The sequence below is a fragment of the Pseudorca crassidens genome, chromosome 11, assembly GCF_039906515.1.
Source record: "Pseudorca crassidens isolate mPseCra1 chromosome 11, mPseCra1.hap1, whole genome shotgun sequence".
Taxonomy (NCBI): Eukaryota; Metazoa; Chordata; class Mammalia; order Artiodactyla; family Delphinidae; genus Pseudorca; species Pseudorca crassidens.
Genome location: NC_090306.1, coordinates 46516371 through 46531124, shown reverse-complemented (window position 1 = coordinate 46531124; position 14754 = coordinate 46516371). Strand labels below are relative to the sequence as shown.

The 14754-nt window shown below is 44.2% G+C and overlaps 1 long non-coding RNA gene across 3 annotated transcripts in view; it reads right to left on the bottom strand.

The window, feature by feature from the left end:
- The window catches only part of LOC137202842 (uncharacterized), a 171352-nt gene that overhangs the window by 67359 nt on the left and 89239 nt on the right, over positions 1-14754 (bottom strand). The window contains exon 3 of one of the 3 annotated variants that reach the window (XR_010932800.1): positions 12449-12607. The exons of the other annotated variants lie outside the window; for them this stretch is intronic. This is a non-coding gene — a long non-coding RNA (uncharacterized lncRNA). The remainder of the gene's footprint in view (positions 1-12448; positions 12608-14754) is intronic. 3 annotated transcript variants of the gene reach the window in all.

Sequence of the window (14754 nt, the reverse complement as noted above, 5' to 3'; positions counted from 1 at the left end):
AAGTTAAAAACTTATATGTATGCAGTATTCACAGCTTTAAAAATTCCTCTTGTACACATCATTTTATTTGCTCTCTGTTTTTTGGACCCCCATTGGACTTCATCTGTACCTCCCTCACGGTACGTACTCAGGTTCACAACTTATAACTCTACTAGGCTATTTGTGAAAATAATGATTATCTCTCATTCACCTTTTTTTTTTAAGTCACGAAGGGATTTATTTGTTTATTCATTTGTCTATTTATTTATTTTTGGCTGCGTTGGGTCTTCGTTGCTGCACCCATGCTTTCTCTAGCTGTCGCGAGCGGAGGCCGCTCTTTGTTGCGGTGCGCGGGCTTCTCATTGTGGTGGCTTCTCTTGTTGTGGAGCACAGGCTCTAGGCGCGTGGGCTTCAGTAGTTGTGGCACGCGGGCTCTAGAGCGCAGGCTCAGTAGCTGTGGCGCACGGGCTTGTTTGCTCCGCGGCATGTGGAATCTTCCCAGACCAGAGCTTGAACCCGTGTCCCCTGCATTGGCAGGTGGATTCTTAACCACTGTGCCACCAGGGAAGGCCCTCTCATTCATTTTTTATAGTCCATAGCAACCAGCCCTATGTGTTATTGATAATAGGCACTTTAAAATGTTTGTTTAAAGAACTAGTAACCTAGTTTTAAATTTTTATTTAAATAGGAAAAGTCGAAGAAGGGTCTGAAAGCTGAACAATCAGTCAGATGCCTGGTGCTCTTCTGGACTGTAAGGAGAGCCCTGGGGACAGGAAGGAATGGAAAGAATGGGAGAAATCCCTCAACACTACGATCTCTGCTTCCCCCTCTGGGAGTTCCAACTCTCCAAGAGCTGAATGGCCTAAGGTTTTTCCAAGAGAAAACCTACCTGGAGTTAATATTGCCTGTGGGGGTCTTAACTGCTTCACTGGAGCATCAGAGGCCCCCAAGGCTGATTGGAATGAAATCAGAGAATCTTAAAGTTATGGGAGAACTTAGAGGTCCAGTTTCCCACCTAAATGGCTATAGTCAACTCCCAGTTATCCGGGCTAAGGCAGGAGAGCTGTAACATGGCTCTCACCAAGTCAACAGAAAAATTAAATAATGTCTTTTGGACTTCTTAATGCAGCATTTTTTTTAATCTTCCAAAAATGTGTCTCTGCCTTCAGAATTGTCTTAGGAAGTGTGTCTCATAAGCACACCTCGCTGGGAAATAAAGGAGAAGGTGGCCTTGATTAGGAAAAGATATTGAATGAGGGTTGACAACACCACTCCTGCAGCTAATCTGAGGCCTGGGGGGTTAGGGCAAAATCCCCGCTTTTTAATATCAGGGCCTCAATAAATACTTGTTAATAAATTTATCGATCTACTCTTTTCTCCCATACTTTCCTGCCTTCTCTTATTAAATTCTGCATTTGGAAGGGGCTAACAAGGAAGAATTCCAGACATCTGGGCTTGGGCACTTCTAGAGACACAGCTAGTCAACAGACTACAGCAGAAGCCTTGAGGCTGGGTCACGTTCACCATAAACCCTCGGTCTAATTCAACTAGTGGCCGCAATGGAATAGGGATGGAGATGACTCCACCAGTGGCCATCAGTCAGTAGACATGCCCAGAGCCTCCAGTAAGCAGGGCCTGCACCCAGGAAGTCTAAAGCCACCCTCTCGTCACTTAGGCTCAGTTCTTGGCAGAAGCATCAATCACCAAGACGTGTCAACCCATCAGCCAAGTGCCAACTCTCCTTTTTCTTCCAGGATGAAGCTGACTCGCATGGTTCACGGAACTGTTTTAAACAAATGTCCTGTCTGTTCAGGAAACAACTCTGACAGCTCGTGACAATGTGAGTCTGAAAATGGTTGACATGGAGACGCAGTGAACAAAGTGTAGAGCCTTACTTCTCGCCCTGTGGTCCATGAACCAACAGCATCAGCATCACATGGGAGCTTATTAAAGAATGTTGCAGGAGCTTCCCTGGTGGCACAGTGGTTAAGAATCCGCCTGCCAATGCAGGGGACATGGGTTTGAGCCCTGGTCCAGGAAGATCCCACATGCCGCGGAGCAATTAAGCCTGTGCACCACAACTACTGAGCCTGCGCTCTAGAGCCTGTGAGCCACAACTACTGAAGCCCACGTGCCTAGAGCCCGTGCTCTGCAACAAGAGAAACCACCACAATGAGAAGCCTGCGCACCACAACAAAGAGTAGCCACCGCTCACTGCAACCAGAGAAAGCATGCGCACAGCAACAAAGACCCAACGCAGCCAAAAGTAAATAAATAAAATAAATAAATTTTAAAAAAAAGAATGTTGCAGAATGTTGGACCCCATCATTAGATTCACTGAATCAGAATGAGCATTTTATTAAGGCCCCAGGTGGTCCGTATGCTTATTAAGGTTTGCGAGGCACTGGTGTATTGGATGAGGTTACGCTACTTAACAGCTGTGCGACCTTGGGCAAGTTATTTGACTTCTTCATAGCTCAGTTTCCTCACCTATAAAGTTGGGATAATAACAGTATCTCCTCATAGTTGTTGTGAGACCTTAGTCAACACACGTAAAGTGCTTAGGGTTCTGCCTGGCACTTGGTAAGCACGCAATCAATGTTAGCCATCATTATTATCCTCTTTGATGTACTCCTCAAACTCCACTAAGGGGAACTGGCTGAACTTATGGGGACAGGTTAGGAGAAGGTGGAGGAATACATGTCTGTGTGTGTGATGGGGTGAAGAGAGGGCACTGATTATAGGAGGAATAACTTTTTTGATTAATAATAAAAAAATTCAATTGTGGGAGGGCTAGGCCAAGCTTGAGGTACCCAGAGCCCCAGAAGAGTGAAAAATCATCCACATGATGGATTTATCAATATATACTATTGGCAGGCCCTCTGCTGGGTACTAGAGATAGTGGTGAACAAGACAGACAAGGCCCCAGCCCCCAAATTAGGGAAATTCGAAATTTCTACTAACACTGATGGAAGTGAAGGCCTATAGATATTATATACTGTGGCCCATTTAGACAACCCAATTATGAGGGCTTGGAAATTTGGTTTGGCTCTCCCCCCAGATCTTATTAACCTGAGAGTTTCCCCCACTCTTTTTTCTTCCACGTCCCGCAGTCAACTAAAGCAGTAGTGCAGCTCTTGTTGGCTGTATCATCTGCTGAGCAGAACACACTGAGAGTAAGACTAGCCTTCTCAGAGGCCAGTTGTCCACGTTGTCCCAGTTTTCTGGAATTGTCTTTCTTTCTTTTTTCTTTTAAAGACTGTTTTTTTCCTTAATTTTTATTTTATATCGGAGTATAGTTGATTAACAATGTTGTGTTAGGGACTTCCCCGATTGTTCAGTGGGTAAGACTCCGAGCTCCCAATGCAGGGGGCCTGGGTTCGATCCCTGGTCAGGAACTGGATCCCACATGCGTGCCACAACTAAGAAGTCTGCATGCCGCAGCTAAGAAGCCTGCACGCCACAGCCAAGAGTCCACATGCTGCAATGAAGATCCCTCGTGCCGCAATTAAGACCGGCACAGCCTAAATTAAAAACAACAATAATAGTAAATAAATAATAAATAAATATTTTTTAAAAAACAATGTTGTGTTAGTTTCAGGTGTACAGCAAAATGATTCAGTTATACATATACGTGTATCTATTCTTTTTCAAGTTCTTTTCCCATCTAGGTTATTATAATTGCTATGATTTTGATCAACACTCTTTAAAAAATTTATTTTATTTACTTATTTATTTTTGGCTGTGTTGGGTCTTTGTTGCTGCCTGCTGGCTTTCTCTAGTTGCAGTGAGCAGGGGTGATGCGCGGGCTTCAGTAGTTGTGGCATGTGGGCTCAGTAGTTGTGGCTCGCGGGCTCTAGAGTGCAGGCTCAGTAGTTGTGGCGCACTGACTTAGTTGCTCCGCGGCATGTGAGATCTTCCCGGAGCAGGGCTCTAACCCATGTTCCCTGCATTGGCAGGCGGATTCTTAACCACTGCGCCATGAGGGAAGCCCTTGATCAACACTCTTAAGGACTTCCTCCTTAGAGTAAGTGCCCCCAGAAGCAGATATTTGCCAGGCCCGAGCAAAGGCGAGTTTCATAGGTGTGGTAGCAGGAGTCGGGATGTTCTTAAAGAGATCTTTGGAGACTTGGTTGTGTTTCTTGGTTTTGTTTGGAGAAACTGGGCCTCTTGGTAGGGACCAGCAGCTAGGATTGCTCTCAAAAATGGTTCTGGAATTGTCTTTCTAAAACACAGATCTGGGGACTTCCCTGGTGGCCCAGTGGTTAAGAATCCGCCTGCCAATGCAGGGGACACGGGTTCGAGCCCTGGTCTGGGAAGATCCCACATGCCGTGGAGCAACTAAGCCCGTGCACAACAGCTACTGAGCCTGCGCTCTAGAGCCCATGAGCCACAACTACTGAAGCCCGCGCACCTAAAGCCCATGCTCTGCAACAAGAGAAGCCACCGCAATGAGAAACCCGCGCACCGCAACGAAGAGTAGCTCTCGCTCGTCGCAACTAGAGAAAGCCCGTGCACAGCAACGAAGACCCAACGCAGCCAAAAATAAATAAATTAATTAAATAAATAAATAAATAAAACACAGATCTGATCTTGTTACTCCTCTGTTTGGAAACTCCTAATGGCACATAAGACTATTCACACCTTAGCCCCAAGCTATTCGGCAGTTCCATTACAAATTATCACCTCTCTCTAGTGTGCACCCTACACCTTAATTACAAGAGTGGTTAAAGACTGGCACTCTATTCAGAACTGGGTTTCAAACCCATGCTTTATTGCTCACTATACATGTGAAATTGGGCAAGTTACTCTACGCAAGCCTCAGTTTTTGCATCTGTTAAATAGGAATAGCAATAATGAGACAAGAATAAAAATAGCTAATATGACTCCATATTAAGTACTATTCTAAGCACTTGTCACCTTTTGGTTCACTTCATCTTCACAACAGTCCTACCTCATAGCCTTGTTGTAAAGATTAAATGAATCAAAACATGCAAATGCGTGTGCCTGATATGAAGTAATATTAACCACTATTATTATTGATATTAATACTACAAAACAAACAGGTTTCATCATGCGTTTATACTTTTAATAGTTCCCTGTCCCTGGCATGACCAACTCCCCTTCTCTGTGCTGCAGACTCCTAGCATTCCTCCAGAAACCTCAGCTTTTTGAGCTTCCATACACATAGCATTTTAAATACGCTTCCCTATAGCTCACTTATCCTAGTGCATTGAGAACAGTCTTTGCCTGCCAGTCTGCACCACTGGACTCTGAGCTTCTCAGCAGTAAAGATCCTGTCTTATTTACTTTATATCACTAGGTTTGACTCTAACGTAAGAAACATAGCAGGTACTACATGAATGTTTGTTGAGTGAATAAATGAAAGTCTGACTGAATAATTAAATACTTATAAGAAAGGGCCTAAAATGGGAAGTTCCAAAGAGAAGTTGGGTAGTAAAACAACCTAGCTATCTGCCTGCATCCCCCAGCCCCTGAGCAGCAAAGCCATTCACCAGCCCAAGCTGCTTCGCTGTCACTGGGTTGCTTGCACCTCCTCACCAATCCCCTCTTGCTGTAGACACACCACTCACCTCTGGCAGCAACAGAAATAAAGAGGATTACATCATTTGTTACAACGAAATGGTTATTATAGTAATAAGTATAATTAGCATCAATTACAATAATAACATATTTCCTTGCTGCAGAGGTACTTCTTTAAAAAACAGGTTTATTTAATACCCCCACCTACCCACCCACCCCCAACAGAAAACAACTCTTTTCACGAAGAGCAGAGGCCTCTTTCATTCTACGGAGATTCTATCTTAATGAAGGAACATTATTGCAAACCCCATTATATAGGAGCAGATTCCCTTGGAGCAAAATCTCTTTTGCTCTGGTTTCTTGGGAGGAAAAGAAAATCTTGTGCCTCTCTTTCAAGGGATTAGGAGAACTGGTTGAACGATAGAAAAAATGAAGCCAGGCAGAAGGACAAAGAAAAGAAAAAAATCTTCTCAAATAGCTAGAGCTTAATACCTGTTGTTGACTATCTGCTATCTTTTCTTCCTGGTTCGACAGACCAGGAAGGGAAGACAGCCTAATTACTCATAGTGGTGAATGAGTGTTTTAGGTAGTTTCCCAAGCTTTGTAGGAGCAAGAAGTGCCTAGTGTGAGAAGGCACAAAGGCCCAGGAGGAGATCTCAGATGGATGATGAACAAGGCATAATGTCACTCCATGTGGACATACCCATGTGAAATGCTTATGCTACATCGAGTTAGTTATCTCCTGCTTTTTCCAAAAAGATTTGGGGGAGCTTACAAGAATCTGCAATGCAAGATTTAAAAATTAGATAGATGAGAAAATTAGGACACACATAGACATTTCAAACTCGTGACATGTACCTAAGTGTATGTGCACCTTCCATACGTACCTACAAAAGGAGACACACCCCATACGTATACATAGACATGTACCTTGTACATAGCAGGCTCTCAATAAATACTTAGTGAATTACTAAAACAAACCCACCCCCAAAGACAAAGAAATGTAAAAATAAGTAACTCATATAGGTACAGCCTAAGATGCAGACATATAAATACATATAAATGTTCATATATAAAATATATATGTGAATATATGCCTCATATATATAAAACAGACCACTCTCCAAATACACATGTAGTGTATACACCATTTTACACACTTATAAAATTGTATTGTAAAATCCTTTTACAACAGACACAGCCATAGATAGGCATATAAACACTTTGCAAACTGATATATACACATAAAACATGGCCATGTTTCCACAAATATGGGCAAGTGCACACTTACTCATATAAACACACATTCACACACGTAGGTGCATACAGACTACACACACACACAAACAGAATATAAGTCAAATAAGAAAAGCTATAAAGATAAGCATCTCCCTCATCACTCTTCTGTTCTCTTGAGTGAGAGTGCCCAGAGGAAGACACTTAAGCTAGGGCTCAAGCTCATCACACCCAATGCAAGAGAAAGCAAGAGGTTTGGGCCACCCACTGGGGAATCTGTCTGTCTCCAAGGCCATCCACATATGTGCGTGTCTTGTCCAAGCACCCTGGGATTTCAACCTCCCCAGTGAAATGTGTGTTGACCTACTTTTCCAGATGCTCCAGATAAAGTCCTTCTTCTCCCTCATTGACTTTCAGCACGAGGTCCATCCCATCACATTTCCCAGATCAGCATTCTTCTGTTCTCCTTGAATTTCCAGCCAAGTAGGTTGCCCCATAAACCAGGGATATCTGCTCTCTGCAACCACCCCATCAGCAGAGAATATCCTCTTTCCTCGCTTGATATCAGTGCTCCTCTCTTCCAAGGAGCCTTCTCAGAGCTTTCCCTTAAGACATACAGCTGCTTATGGAACAACCATGTTTTCTTTCCATGAATAGCTTTCCTTTCCTCTAATGTCTAAAATGCATTTATTCCAGCTCTCTTTAGTCGCCTATTGGTTTAATGTCTTATTCTATTATTTGTGTGTCCTTTATGGGTATGTCAGGAAATCTATCTTAGATCCTGAGTTTTTGATTCTTGGGAGATTGGGCCTACCTATGGATGTCTTTGTACAGTGGCCAGCACTTGTAGGGTATTTTCATTCTATCCCCCCTTTATCTTGGGATGGACCCTGTCTTAGATGTTTCAGGAAGACACACAGAATAAGAGACGTAACACTGATCTTAGGCATTCACAGACTAATGGTAGAAACAAACATTAAGAAAGAAACAGAATAATAAGGGAGAAATTATATAATGTCAGAGCCAGGAGAAGATTGAGGGATCATTTAATTCAGATTCCTCATTTTCCCAGTAAAGGAGAGGGGAAGTGACTTACCCAGAGTCACCTAGAAAGAGGTGCAATGCCAGGTTCCTGTCACTTAGTCCAATATTCCTTCCACTACATCAGCATTTCCCAAACTGAAGCTCATGAAACATTAACATCCCCCAAATTGACAAAACATTGTTCTTTAAAAAGGGTTCTGTGGGGCTTCCCTGGTGGCGCAGTGGTTGAGAGTCCACCTGCCGATGCAGGGGACACGGGTTCGTGCCCCGGTCTGGGAAGATCCCACATGCCGCGGAGCGGCTAGGCCCATAAGCCATGGCCGCTGAGCCAGCACGTCCGGAGCCTGTGCTCCGCAACGAGAGAGGCCACGACAGTGAGAGGCCCACATAACGCAAAAAAAAAAAAAAAGGTTTCTGTGGTCTAGTAATATCGCATATCATGTCCCCTCTTAAACATTCAAAATGAATATCAATACGTTAAAGGTTCTGAGAAGTCCTGCAGTTGAAGAATTTTGCCCAGTGTTTCGTAAACTGACCTGATCATGGAATACTTTTTTTTTTTTTCATGGAATACTTTTAAAATAAATTCCTATTAACATCACGTGGGACTGTTTTGATGATTACACAGTTTAGGAAACACAGCACTCCTCTAAACACAGCAATGGGGAGGGCCTGAGTTGAGTTCCTTCTAAAAAAGAGAGAATTGAGCACAAATATGAGCTTGAGACTGCCTCCTCCTCTATGGAGGAAAATGTGAAGCAGGGTTCAATGAAAAGCACGGTGGTAAAACCAAGCAGGACCCTGTGCAGCTCCTGGGCACAGAAGCCTTTCCGTGTCTCCCATTCCTTGTTTGTAAGGAACAGACTCCAGCCTCCATGACCTTCCCTGAGTCCCAAAGGGCAGATTTTAAAAACTGCTCATCAGGGAAGGGAGGGGATGCAGAGACAAGGGAGGAGCAGCTAAGAAACAATAGTGCAGCCTTGGGGCAGGGTCCTGGTTCTGCCTCAGGAGATACACATAACAGTATTTTTAAGTTCTTTGTAGGACTAAAACCCTCAACGAATGGAAGACATCAGCATTCTTCAATTCCAGAGAAGACCATCTGAGACCAGATTAAAGGAACCAGAGAAGCTCATCAAGAGGTTACCTGAGACCAGATTAAAGGAGAGCAGGCCCTGCACACACCCTAACCTTATGAGCAACCCTGCCCTTGAACCATTGCTATAAAACTCCTTACCAAATCCTCCTGGTGGGACATACAGCTTTTGAGGGCAGGAACCGGCTGTGTCCCCCTGCACCTGACCAAGCAGGAAAGCTATTCTTTTCTACTTCACCCAAAACTCTGTCTCCGAGATTCAATTTGGCACCGGTGCACAGAGGCCGAGTTTTCAGCATCAGTGGAAGGATGTTCCAAGAGACAGGAATAACCATCAAAGACTTACTGAAAGGAGCTAGTTAGGGTTCAGAAACAAAGTTCTTCCAATGGTGGAAGAGGAGAAACAAATGCGTTATTATTATTATTATTAGATGCTATAAAAGGGGGATTTCAAATCATTTAGTTAGAAGACGGAAGTATCAACATCTTCCAGAGCTAAAGTCAGCAAGCCCCCATCCTGAGAAGCAAGAGCCACACAGACAGCAGGCATTCAGTAAACATCTGCTGAGTGGGTAAATCAGTGAGGCAAGCTGCTTTGCCTCAAGCAACGGAGGGAGCCCAAGCCAAGCGAATTCGAAGTTACCACTTGTCTTCCGCACCTCCAGGGAAGATTAGTGTCTACGGAAAAGGGGAGTAGGAATCTATAACCAGACACCCATAACCATTGGCTCCCTTATTTCCATAGGGTCTGAGAGATTTTTCCTGGCAAACCCCAGCAAGGAACTGAGGGAATGAGTCAGGTTGAGCTGTTTGTTCTCCAGGACAGGGACATGCAAGAGGCAATAAACACACTGGAGCCTCTTTGACTGGGCCTTGGAGCAAGAGGTCAGCTTGTGTGTTCTAGGGAATTTGAACTTGGGTCAAAATGGCTCTCAGGGCCTCCCTTCCCTGGGGTAGAGACCTCCAGGCAGCAACCAAGGTCATCCACTGGGCAGCCAGGTGCTCCGCCTAACAATACATTCCGCAGAGGAAAGTCCTTTCGCCAGCTATTTTTTTGCATAGCATGCAGTGGATATGCCAATCTTCCACCTACTACTTGCAGGGTGCTGTCTCATTTAACACAGGCTACAAATTGGTGACAGCATCAGGTTAAGGCTATAGCACATCCAAGTTGGTTCACGCGGTTACAGAATCCCAGGACTGGAAATAACCTTAAGAAGTCATTTCAAATGTGCCCCAGGCTCAAAGCAGGATAACCATACCTACCTATCTCTAAGTCAGTCTTCTTTTCTTCTTTCCTTTCCCCAATTACAGAAGTGACTTTAACTTTCTTAGCCTATCCAAACCCAGGTAGTAAGGCAACAATATAAAATTCCCCCTATATGTTCCAGGCCTTGCTATTAGGAAGCTCCTAATCTAAGTAAATTGACAGAACCTAAATATCTAGAAGCGGACTTCAGAATGTTTATTAAGCAACAAAGCAGCAAGTGCAAAACAAACAGCTGGGCTAAAAAGATGGAGAGCCAAGAAGCATTCAAAGACAGAAGAGGTGGACTTCCCTGGCAGTCCAGTGGTTAAGACTCCATGCTTCCAATGCAGGGGGCGTGGGTTCAATCCCTGGTCAGGGAACTAAGATCCCACATGCCGCACGGTGTGGCCAAAAAATAAAATAAAAATTTTTAAAAAGACAGAAGAGGTGACTTCGGGAAGGCTTCCTGGAAGAGGAAGTGTGAAGCTTGGTTGGAGAAGAAGAAGGGAACAGAGGGGAGAGAAGAGTGAAGGTATCCCAGTCTGGGGATCGAAGTGCTTAAGGGATGTTTCAGAAGCCAGAAAACATGTAGTATGGATAGGAGGCCAGGAAGTAGCTGGGTTTGGCTAAAGTTGACAATAGGGAGGGACAGAAAAGAACCGAGTGGAAGGACGTTGATAGGGGAGTCTTTCTAGTAAAGCTAGAGTTTGAATGTGACACGAAGTAGCAAAGTGTAGTATTAAATGTCTTGAAGTGTGACTCAAGAGACATGAGTTCCAGTCCTGGATCTGTTACCATCTCACGTACCATAAGTCTTAGTCTTCTCATCTGTAAAATAAAGACACTGGATAAAAGGGTCCCTTGCAGTTCTGAAACTTGGGATGCTAAGGTACAAGAGACAATGACGACTACCATGGCAGCTCCTGGACAAATCCGTCTAGTATTTTTCCCTCATACAACACAAGTCTAAGTCCCCTTATCCCTGCTACTGAATTACAACCTGAGCATATTTACCACGTCAAAGATCAATCCTCTAAACCCGGCAAGCTTGCGGGTTGAGCAGCAAGGAAATATCTCTATAAAAAGAATAGACTCTATAATTGGTCACTTACCTAGGGTTGTTACTAAATTATTTTAAAAGGATATATATTCTGCTGCTACACTCTCTCTCTGTCTCTCTCAGACTAATTGCTTCCTGAACTAAAAAGGGTGCCCAGACAGAGACCTGGGAAGTTTGATATATTCCGGATCCTTCAACTGCTGGGATTCCAGATGATAAATAAACTGCACAGTGGAATTTGAATCAACCTATTCACAGACTTCAAAGGAGTAAGAGGGTAAGTCATTGAAATTGCCCTCCGTTTTTTCCCTTCTAAGCATTCTAAACGGCATAACATTTCCACTGGTTTTCACTGAGGAATTGTCAACTTTCCCATGCTTCTACCTCAGGCCTTAACACATTGTATTTTATTTATTTATTTTATTTTTGCGGTACGCGGGCCTCTCACTATTGTGGCCTCTCCCGTTGTGGAGCACAGGCTCCGGACGCGCAAGCTCAGCGGCCATGGCTCACGGGCCCAGCCGCTCCGCGGCATGTGGGATCTTCCCGGACCGGGGCACGAACCCGCGTCCCCTGCATCGGCAGGCGGACTCTCAACCACTGCGCCACCAGGGAAGCCCACATTGTATTTTAAATGTTTCTTTTTCTATCCGCCACTCTAAACTACAATTTCTGATGGCAGGAATTTAACCTTATTCATCTTTATTTATTTTTTTTTAAATAAATTTATTTATTTATTTTTGTCTGCGTTGGGTCTTTGTTGCTGCGCGCGGGCTTTCTCTAGTTGCAGCGAGCGGGGGCTACTCTTCGTTGTGGTGCGCGGGCTTCTCATCGCCATGGCTTCTCTTGTTGCGGAGCACGGGCTCTAGGCGCGCAGGCTTCAGTAGCTGTGGCACGCGGGCTTCAGTAGCTGTGGCACGCGGGCTTCAATAGCTGTGGCTCGCGGGCTCTAGAGCGCAGGCTCAGTAGTTGTGGCGCACGGGCTTAGTTGCTCCGCAACATGTGAGATCTTCCGGGACCAGGGCTCGAATCCGTGTCCCCTGCATTGGCAGGTGGATTCTTAACCACTTCACCACCAGGGAAGCCCCAATCTTATTCATCTTTAAATAAGACCTAGCATAGTGACTAGCACATAATTGGTCCTTGTTCAAGCATGAGTGCATAGATGACAAAATCATTATCTAATTGAGAGAGACTGTCCAATGTCTAGGCTTAGTCTTCTGCCACCACAACCACTCACCTGCTTCTGCCAATGGGGCCAGTAAATGACACCTCCTTGCCTCTGAGTTAGATGTCTAGCCCTCACGTGGTATCCTGTGCACAACTCCATCGCAGCTCTGATCACGCTTTATTGTAAATGCTGGTTTACTTGTCTATCTTCCCACCAACATGAAAGCACCTAAAAGGTAGACACCTCGTCTTATTCATTTTGTACCCTTGTCCAGAGTATCAGCTATCACAAGTAAGGCAATTTGTTGATGAATCAAAGAAACACAGTAGTTTATCTTTTCCGTGTTATGACCAAAGAAAGAATCCTTTAGGAGTATATTATAGATCGATCTCTATGATAAAAGATACACCCATCTCATTGTGTTTACTTGACCGAAGGCGAGGCTTGTAGAGGCAATCACATGGATATTTTAATTATCTAAACATGCTTCATAAAAACAAAAGATGTCTATACAGTTCAAATTATCTCGGTAACTGTTCACCTCTAGTACCTTGGAGTATTATTAATTCAGTCTCTAAATTGCACTATGAGGGGTGTGGAATGAAGCAAACCATGCAAACACAGGCTCTGTCGTCAGGGATGCACAGACTAAGACACATTAATGAGGATGAATATGAGAAAGCTGAAGACCATCAATGTTATACAATTAGCCAAAGAAAGACATCAGAGTAAGGTTCTGGGGGTACTTGGCTTGGGAAATGGGCAGAGATGGCTAATTCGCATTTTGACAAGCTGTCCTCTTATTGGCCCAGGAGAGCTTCTTAGGTGTAGTGAGGAAAGCACAGAATGCTGGAAGGTTGAGAAAAGGACTATCTAATAGTTTGAGGGAAATCAAGGTCAGAAGTAAAATATGAATGCTCAGTATTCTTACCTATATCTTACAGAGGAAGAGGAAATAGACCCAAAAATCACAAACAAGGCAGGCCAAGGAGAGTGGTGGTGAAATAGAAAAATAGGCCTGTTTCGAAGGGTGTCATGAATTCTTATAAAAGCTAGTGGGAAGCAGCCGCAAAGCACAGGGAGATTAGCTCGGTGCTTTGTGACCACCTAGAGGGGTGGGATAGGGAGGGTGGGAGGGAGATGCAAGAGGAAGGAGATATGGGGATATATGTATATGTATAGCTGATTCACTTTGTTATACAGCATAAACTAACACACCATTGTAAAGCAATTATACTCCAATAAAGATGTTAAAAAAAAAAAGCTGTAGGGGAGCTCTAAGAGAGATTGATGGGGATATGAGCTAATTAATCAACTGGAAAACTGAGATGTCCAGGCTCTTGAGGATGCATAATGGAATCTATGCTCCGAAGTTGTTCGACATCTCCTACTTACCCACCTCTACACAGGGGCCATTTGTTCGAAGAACGATCTCCTCCTTTTCAGCTCCATGTTTGCCTCCTCCAGGAAGCCTTCCATAGTTAATAACCCCCAAAACGCCCTTCTCCGCACACAGCTATTTGGAGCTTGGCCGGGCTACGTACTACTCATTCATTTCCTAACATTTTGTCACTCACTGTCTACCTCTGGAGATTGCAGTCTGTCTCATCTCTTTAGAGGGGTGCCAAGAATAGAAAGCATCTTATCCTCCTTTGTGAATTTTGCTCCCCAAAGTTGTTCATGGTAAGAAAGCACAGACCACCCAAGGAAGACAGCCATCAGATGGCTCCATTCCCTGCATCACGGAGTCTGTGATGGGCTCTTCCCTCATACTGGACTTATGGAGTGGGAGTTATGGCTCTCCCTGTAAAAAGTCATTATAATTATGAGAAATGTCTACAGCTCTTTCCACCATTTAGGCAAAGCCTCTGGCTGTCCCGATGAGCAGAGATTTAAGAGCCTGTTCTCCATAAAGATGGCTAGATAGCCCCAGAGATAGATGTGTTAACGCCTAATTGGCCATTGTTGAGTCATCAAATCTATTTCAGACAGCGGGATTGGACAGTCCTGACGGATAAGGGAGGGCAGAAGACAGCTCAGGAGGGGTGGCAAGGGATTCTTTCAGTCATTCTCTCTTTCTGCACTAGCTCTCCCCTCCCACTTCCGATGTTTCTTTGCTTGGGATTTCTAAGAACAGTAGGTTCCACAGTCCTTCTCAGAAGTATTCAATTTCCCAGTTCGGTAGTGCTTTCTTTAATCTAATCCTAATCTTTCATGTTGAAAGTCCCAGTTGTTTCTGCTCTGGCCTCCGGAAAGGCTGGTATTCTCTTTTTCTTGAGTTTTCAATACTTTAAATCACTGGTCAGCATCTTCTCTTCTCCCTACTTCCTCTATCCTCCCCCTCCAGTCCTGACCTTTCTCTTCTCCATATTAAT